The sequence below is a fragment of the Acinonyx jubatus genome, chromosome D4 (assembly GCF_027475565.1).
Source record: "Acinonyx jubatus isolate Ajub_Pintada_27869175 chromosome D4, VMU_Ajub_asm_v1.0, whole genome shotgun sequence".
Taxonomy (NCBI): Eukaryota; Metazoa; Chordata; class Mammalia; order Carnivora; family Felidae; genus Acinonyx; species Acinonyx jubatus.
Window position 1 is genome coordinate 926,906 of NC_069391.1, and position 8,534 is coordinate 935,439.

Sequence of the window (8,534 nt, forward strand, 5' to 3'; positions counted from 1 at the left end):
CCTGGGTCCGGGCAGGGCTGGCTGCTCTCATCTCGGGTCCCTGTGTGGTGGGGTGCAGACTTCTAGAAGGGTGTCCGGTGCCCTGCTTGCCAGAAACCTGGAAGGGCACGACAGAGAACCGGCTGTCTGGGCCCACCCCCCGTGGCGTCGGAGCCCCTCCAGGGGGAAGGGGACCCTGCCCTGCCAGCACAGGCCGCCACCCAGGGAGGCACATCTGTGTGTGGGGTGGGCCGTGTGTGCCCCTTCGGGAGGCCCCGCTGCCCGTGCTGCTCCGGCGGGCGGCATGCTGAGCTCACGCTCTGGGACCCAGAGGGGGGTGACCACCCAGGCAAGATGGGGGCCGGGGCTGCAGCCGGAGGGGCCACGAGCCTCATGCCCCCAGCCCAGCCCATGGTCGGAGGAGACCCTCCCCTCTCCGGGGCCTGCATAGCCCTCCCCCGGGTGCTGCCTCCGTCTCCTGGGCGACATGCTGAGGCTCCAGTCTCCTCTGCCAGTGGCTCCCCCAGCTCCTGGAATGACCCTCAAGCCCCTTCCCACTGTCCCTGGCCCCCAGAGCAGAGCTCCCGACACCTGCCTTCTCCACTCCCGCCCCCCAAGTGCTCCGGTAACAGGGCTGCCCAGCGGCCAGAGCCGGACACCCTGGGCTGGCCAGTGGGGGGTCCGTAGCCCCTTCCCCAAGTCCTCATCTGCCCCTCCCGGCACCTCCCACCCGTAGTGAGCACCCCGACGCACACTGGTCTCCCAGCCTGCACCCTACCATCACGTTCCTGCTGCGGCCCTGAGGACCCTGCCAATGTGGACCAGGGTGACCCTGGTTCGGCAGGGACGGGGTGATGCTGGCTGGCGGCTCTGAGCCTCAGTTTCCCTATCTGTGCAGAGGGAGTGGGGATGCTCCCACCTCACAGGACTCATGGGAGTTAGGGGGTATGGCTCTCCCAGCTCTTGGGACAGATCTGCTCCCGGGAACCTCTCTGTGGCAAATGGGGAGCTTCTGTCCACCTGTGGGCAGAGCTGGGCTGAGGCCGGGGCCCTGGGCCCTCCCCCCTGCTCCGGGCCCTCTCCCCAGTCCTTCTGGAAGGGGACCCTGAGCAGATGTGGGGGAGGAGGGGTGCCTGGGGCACAATTCTGGGGCTCAGTAGGTAGGTGCCCCGCAGCCACTGGGTCCGGCCGGTAGGGGAAGAGGCACCCTGAGAGCTCAGTCACCTTTGCCGGGTCCAGGTAGGGTCCTGCTGAACTGAGCTGCTTGTAAGATGTCGGCCCCCTTCTCCCCCACCCCCTCAGATGGTGCATGATGGAGGCCTGGGGGGGCGGGCGGGGGCGTCCAGGAGCCCCGCCTCGGTCCCTCCCCGCCTCTGCCTCTGCGGTCACGGGACTGCCCCCGCACCCTCTGCTCTGAGCTGCGCCCTGTGTGGCAGGCTGCCCCGGGCTGGGCGGTCTCTGCCCTCCGGGGGCCCCTGCTCAGCTGATGTGGGGACGGGGGATGGGGTGCGAACGTGCTGGATGCCGGGGCTGGTGAGGCCCCTCCTGGCACCCACTGAAAGCAGGCGCGCCCGGCCTGGCAAACCAGGCGTCGCTTTGTGGCTCGCAGAGGGCCGGGCGGGGTGGCTGACGGTGCATGTTCCTGACCCGCCAGGGCAGGGTCCCCCTCTGAGCCTGCGGGACAGACGGAGGTGTCTCCGGAGCCCCACGCCAGGACCTGGCGGGGGAGAGATGCCCGGAGGCTGACCTGGGAGCCCCCCCCCCGCCCCCGACCTCAGGTCAGGCCCTCGGCAGCACGCAGACGGCTCTGGACGCAGGGACTTCTGGGGCCCCGTGGCCAGAGACCCAGCCGGGCGCTGCTGAGCTGCCCAGCAGAGACCTGGGGCCGAGGCGGAGGACGGCCATCTGCCTGTGGAGCCGCTCTGGAAGGCAGGGATGCCAGGAGTGGGCCTCATCCTTGAGAGGTCATTGAAGCCACTCCCCTGCCTCTGGCCCGCCAGGTCAGACACAAACCCGGGGCCCAGGCCCAGCCTTGAGCTCATCCTCCGGGGGGGGCGAGCAGTGTCCCCCACAGATGGTTGGCTCTCCAGGGCCGAGTCTGTCCCAGTGCTGGTGGCTTCTCACTGACCTGCAGCTGACAGTGTCCTCTGGCCTCCGATAGGGACCTTGTGGACCCTCCCACCTTCTACTTGGCAATCAGCCGCCCCCCCCCCCCACCGACCCCAGCTTGTGGGAAGGGGCCTTGAAGGAACCCTGAGTGGGTGGGCAGAGGCGGCCCCTCTAGACCCCACCCTACCCCCTCAGGCCCTGCCCCCTGCCCTCTGGAGGTGCCTCTCAGCCTGGGGGGCGGGGGGCTTACCCCACCCCAAGATTCTCCTCGCATGGAAGGTGTTGAGGAGACTGGCTGGTGGATCCCCAAGGATCTTAAATAGGGAAGACGCCCTGAGTCACAAGAAGCTGCTAGACAGAATATTCTGGAAAATCCCCAAAGGCCTTCTCCTTTTCTCCACCCCCTCCCCAGGATCTTGGATCAGCCCTATCTCCAGGGCCATATTGGGAAAGATGGCCATTGCCAGGTGCCAACACCGGCCAGACCTGGAGCAGAGAGTGGGGGGCGGCAAGGTTATGCACCTGGTGGGGCACTGGGACCCACAGAGGGAGTGGGGTGCTGGGTCTGCAGCATGGCACGAGGGCAGGTGCCGTGGGGGCAGCCAGCTCAGACCTCCAAGTACAAGGAACGTTCTATACCCCTCCCCCGCCCCAGCTCCTAGAGCGGCCCAGCCTTCAGGGCCCCGAGAAAGAAGGCCGCCAGGGACAGAGACAGGATGGGCGCAGGGGGACCAGTGGGGTGTGTCTTGCCCGGTCTGGGCAGAAATGCAGAGAAGGCCTTGTGCGGGAACACCCTGAGTCCAGGGGCCTCCTTAGATCCAAGAGCGGCTCTCCATGCGGGAACCTGGGTGAGGCTGACCCCTCCTGGTAACCTGAGGCCACTTCGGGCCAGCAGGAACCCAGGGCTGGCAGAGGGAGAGAAGCCTGCCCCCTTCAGTGCTCCTGTAAGCCCACGGCCTTCCATAACTGTGACAGTCAGCGTCAGGGTGACCCGGACAGACGGCCTCCAGAGTCCAACCAGGCAGTGGGTGTGGGGGGGTCAAAGCATACCCCCTCACTTGTTTGAGGGCTGGGTGAGAGGTCTTCGGGCTCATGTGCCCCATGCGCCCTGGGGGCATCGGCAGATGGGCCCTCCCGGGTCACCACCAGCTAGCCCAGGTATCCCTCTCCTCAAAGACCCCAAAGCCAGAGGACAGTTTTGTGCGGAGGCTGGCTCATCCAGGGCTCCCGTGGAGTCTCCCGATTCTGGAAGTTTCCTTGCCTCTGTGGCCTGGCCACATCAGGCTGGCCCAGGCGTCTCCAGGACCTCCTGGCCCCAGCAGAGGAAAGCAAGTCTCCCGCTGTGGCCCAGGCCCCTGGTCCTTGGTCGTGGGCCTGACCATGCCCCCGACGTGGGCTCTCCTGCCTTTCCCTGGGGACTCGGGGTGACTTCAAGGGGATGGGACCACAGCTCTGAGCAGGTCCAGCCCCTGGGTGGGCACCTAGCAGGGCTGCGGGAGGGGCGCTCTGGGCCCTGTGGGCCTGGGCACGTCCTGGCACCCCAGGAAGCCCTCTGGGGTCCTTGCTCCCCAGGCCCTTGGCTGGCCTCCGATACATGCCATCAGAGATGGCCCGTGCGTAAGGGCGGCTCTGTGGGTCCTGAGAGCCCAGGACAGTGCCCGGTCCTCAGGGCGAAGGCACCCGAGGGTTAAGTGAGGACGGGGTTGGAGAGGACATCTCACTGCGGCCTGGGTCTAGAACCTGGGTGCTCTGGGAGCCACCCACATCCTGGCCTGCAGCCCTCACCCACCCCACGGGTCATCTGGCGGTCATGCCGGCTCCTCCTGGCACCAAGTGTTTATTTCCGATGGGGGAGGAGTACAGGGACAGATGTGGCCTCAGGGGATGGAGCACAACAAGGCCTTGATGGGCACTGGGAACCGTCTCTCTGGAGGGAAAGGAACCATCCAGTCTGGCAGCCACTGGTCCTGGAGCCTGGAAGTCACCCTCTGTCCACTGTCTTCCACGGCCGCCCTCCCTAGGGGATGACCCTCCCCGACCTCCCACGCACCTCCCCCTCCGAGTGTGCGCCCCGGCCTCTGGCTAGTCCCCGCTGGAGGTCTGGGCCCTGCAGACCCCTGCCCTGTCTGGGGGCCGGCTGGGCTCCCACACGGGGCTGAGGGGGGCGTAGGACTGTGAGCAGCAGTCACGGAGGGCATCCTGGAAGAGATGGCAGTGGGTCCAGGAGACCCAGGTAGGGCCTGCTCCGTAGTAAAGAGACGGGACACTGGGGGGCCTCCCAGGGTTAGAGAGGGACAGTCGGTGGCTCTGGAGGTGTGGGCTGGGGGTCACGGAGCCGCATCTAGAAGAACCAGAGTCTTCTGGGGCTGCAGAGATGGGGAGCTGCAGGGTAACCCCAGAAGAGCCGGGGTCACAGGGCCACAGGGTCAGAGGTCAAGGGAGGTCACGGAAGCCACGGCTTGGAATGGGGCTTCCGGACTGGAAGGATACAGGCTGTGCCCACTCCCGGACAGAGGCTCGTCCTCTCCTGTGTCCGAACGCTGGTCACAGAGCCCAGCTGTCCCAGAGCCATCGGGACAGTTGTGCCTGGGACTTTGCCCAGCTGTGGGAGAGGGGTTCTCAGCCCCAGAAGAGGGGTCGGGATGGGTTGGGAGGTGAGCAGGACCAGGGGCCACACTGCCCAGGCTCACCTCAGGACCTCACGCCCGCGTGGGTTTGCGTGGCTGACGTTGGGGCCGGGGCCTTTGTCCGGTTCGGCCACAGCTGGCTCCTCGGCCCCGACGTCCCCTGGGCATCAGGCAGGGACGTGTTTGGCGGGGCCACTGACTGGTGGGGCTTCTGGCTGGGAGGATTCGGGAGGAGGCAGCGTGGGCGCCCCGAGTGTGGGGGGCAGCCATCCTGCCCCGGCCCGGCCAGACCCAGGGGAGTTTGCCAGCTGGTGAGCAGGTGGGCCAGCGGGTTTCTCCCTTGACTGGGCACAGGATGAATCGCCCCATGCTGGCTCGTCAGCAGGGTCTGCAAGGTGGCAGCCTCACGGGCCCCCACAGGCCAGGGCACGGGCGCCCTGTGGGGGGCTGCCCTCGCTCTGAACACCCAGAGTCTGGCCTGTGCAAAGCCCTTGAACTGCAGCCAGACTTGGGAAAGGACCGGATAGGCGGGGCCCCGGGGAGGGTCAGCCCCAGACTCCCAGAAGGCCCCCGGGGCTGAGGTGGGTGGACGGCAGTGTTTCTGCAGCTGCGGGGTGGGCACTCTGACGGGGGCCAGCCACAGCCCCTCACCCAGGCAGCCCCCCCCACCCCCGGCCTCTGACTCTCCCTGGCATCGTCAATGCTGCTGGGGAGGGGGCTCCAGGGCACGGGCTCCCCAGGGCAGTGTGGGAGGGGGGCTCTGCCCATTCCCAGCCCCCTGTGCTTTAGGCCTGGTGGGCGGCACCCATGGGAAGGCAAGCGGGAAGCCATGACGTCCTTCTAGCACTTACGAGCTGAACGCAGAATGTGGCTTCGGGGTCGTGGCCTCCTGTGGGGGCCGCGGCAGCACTGTTGGGGGCTGGTGGAGAGCCTCATCTCTGCCAAGACAGGGCTGCAGGGCTGTGGGGGGCTGTCCTTCCTTCCCTTCTCCCAGACTCAGAACCTGGGCCGGTCTCCATCCTCTACTGAGGTGGGGGGTAGTGTGTCCCTCCCTCCCTGTGTCCCTCCCCGTCCCCGGACATAAACAGGTGTGCCAGGGGTCAGGCCTCTGAGCATCTGCAAAACCAGCGCCCGAGGGCAGGGGAAAAGGCCGCGTCCCCCCCTACCCATTCCTGTGCCCACGCTGCCCGCGCCCTGTCCCGGCCCCTCTCCACCCCTCCCTCCAGCTCAGCCACAGCCCTGAGTGGGCGTGAACTTGACCATCTGCAGGTGGTTCCGGGGTGGGGCAGCTCCCTGCACTTGGAGCAGCACCCCCCGCCCCCGGCCCCGCTCAGCCTGGGGGAGCGAGGCCGGGACAGCGGGGCCCAGGGAGACGTGGATGCCATTCAGCAGGTGCCATGGACCTGGGGAGCCTCTTGGGAAGCGAGGCCTAAAGCAGGCCCCAGAGATGCAGGGGAAGGGGTGTGCGTGGAGGAGACGAGAGACCAGGCTGGCTGTGCCTGATCTGCCCCTGCCCCAAGAGTGGAGTCTGCTTCCAGGGACAGCCCCAGGCCTCCCACCAGCTTCCTGGGCCACCAGTCACAGGAGCAGCCTGTGCCCCTCACCCGGGGCCCTCTCCGGTTGGGATGGAGCCAGGGGACCCCGCCGAAGTGCATGGATGCTCCCGGGACATCTGCTGTCCAGGGTCCCGGAGTGCCAGCAACTGACAGCGTGGAAAAAACCCAACCTCCAGTTAATCCGCACAAGCCCAAGAAATAAAATAACTTCCTTCAAAACAAAATAGCTTTCTGCCAGAGCATTCCTGCCTGATGCAGGCCGCGCATCCCGTGGAGAGAGCTTTCAGAAGAAACACAAAAGAGACGGTGTGTTTCACAACAGGCGTGATCGAGCCTACACCTGCGTGTGTGTGTGCCTGTGTGTGCACCCCGTCCGAGTGTGTGCATGCATACAGCAGAGGTCGTGTTTCTGTGTCCCCCCCGCCCCACAACCTAGGAACCTTAGGCTCCTCACCAGAATAGGGAGGTGGACGGTCAGGCCCCCTTAGGGTCCTCGGGTCACGGTGCCCAGGCCCGTGGCCCGTCCGTCCCCAGGCTGGTTACACGGCCACCGAAACCAACGCCCTCCCTCCCCAAGCCCCACCTCTCGAGCCCACCCCCGTTTCCAGTCTGTCAGGAGGACATCAGAGGTGGTCTCCCGACGGCCACACAGGGAGGGGCCCCTGGGTGAACCCCTCGTCTCCCGGTAGACCACGGATAGCGGGTGACTCCGGACACGCTGACGTCTGGCCCTGGGGCAGGGCTAACGGAGCTTTAGCCATGGGCACCCTGGCTCTGAAAGCCTCCTGTGAGCCCCGCAGCAAAGCAGGAAGGGGTGAGGTCACTCTGGGGAGTTGGGGCGGGGGAGGCCCAGCCTGCAAGATCCCTGGTGAGGCTCTTCACACCCCCAGGGTCTGTGCCTTCCCCCAGCTCCCAAGGACCAGTCACCTCACATGCAGGTGGACCGGGGAGCCTGGCCTGCCTGCATGGAGTTACCCCTCCATGCCGCGGCCTCACCCCTTCGGCCCCTCTGTCTGGCCCCAATCAGGGCCTTGGGGGGGGGGCGCAGCTCAGCGCTGGAGGCCTCGCCCAGCCCCCGTTCCTGGGAACTTGCCCCTTCCCGAGCACCCCCCACACAAGCCTCACCCCCTCTCTCTACCCAGCAGAGGGGTCTCAGGACACCCTGGGCAGCTCTCTCAGTCCTCCCCACACCCCAGGATGACCAAAGGGACTCCTCCCCAAGACCCCTTCCCCACCGTTCTCCTGCCACATGTGGAGTGGGTGGCCCCTGGCCACATGCATGGTCCTCAGTCTGGGGCACCGTCCTCCATAGGGTCCCTGTGTGCTGTGTGTGTGTGTGTGTGTGCGCGCGTGCATGCGTGTGTGCGTGTGCATGGCAGTGGGGAGGCATGAGGGGACTCGGGAAATTGGCCACCAGGCCCAAGTTACCCACCATGTGGGGGTGGCTGGGAAAAGATGCTTCTCCAGGGCCCAGAGTAGGCATGGGGCCTCGGGGCTTAGACAGACGGGTACAGGGCAGGGCTGGGGTGGGATGGGCTCCGGTAAGTTCTGCACCCACAGGCCCAATGCCCCAGGCTGCCTGCTCAGACCCCTGCCCTGTGCACGAACTACCCCAGCCAACCTGCTCCCCTCCCTTCCCCCTCCAGGAAGCAGGCGGGGTCAGCTCTGGAAGCCCCCAGGGGCTGCTCCCGGCCCCAGCAGGCCCACATGGTGACAGGGCTCCCGGGCAGGATAAAGATACCTGTCCCGGCCATCACAGGGTCCGGAGTGGGGGTCAGCCGCACGATGGGGCCAGCAACCCTAGCAGGTCCCACAGCCACCCCGGCCTGGGCCAGTACTCCGGGACGAGCCCTGCCTGGTCTTCCCTCCACGCGGCCCCCATCCCTGAAGCATCTGAGGATGTCCTGTCCCTGTTACCCGGCTCCCAGGTCCTCTCCTCAGTGATGCCCCCCCACCCTTGCCCTGCAGCTGGGTCTCTGCTCCCGGCCCCCCTCCACTCCCACGTCCCCAGCGTGTAAAGTTGTTTCCTGAGGGAGGCATATGAAGGTCTCCCTCAGCAACGGCAGATTTGTCTCTCTCCTTGCGGTCCTGTTTTTTGCTTTAGCTATTCTGAGGCCATATTATTAGTCGCATACAAATTTAAACTTCTTAACGGTTCTTCATGGATTGATTCTACCATCGTTATGAAATGACCTAGCATTTCTGTACCCTCATGTCTTAAATGTTTCTCTTCTAAAACAACATATGATAGATGCTTTTCAAA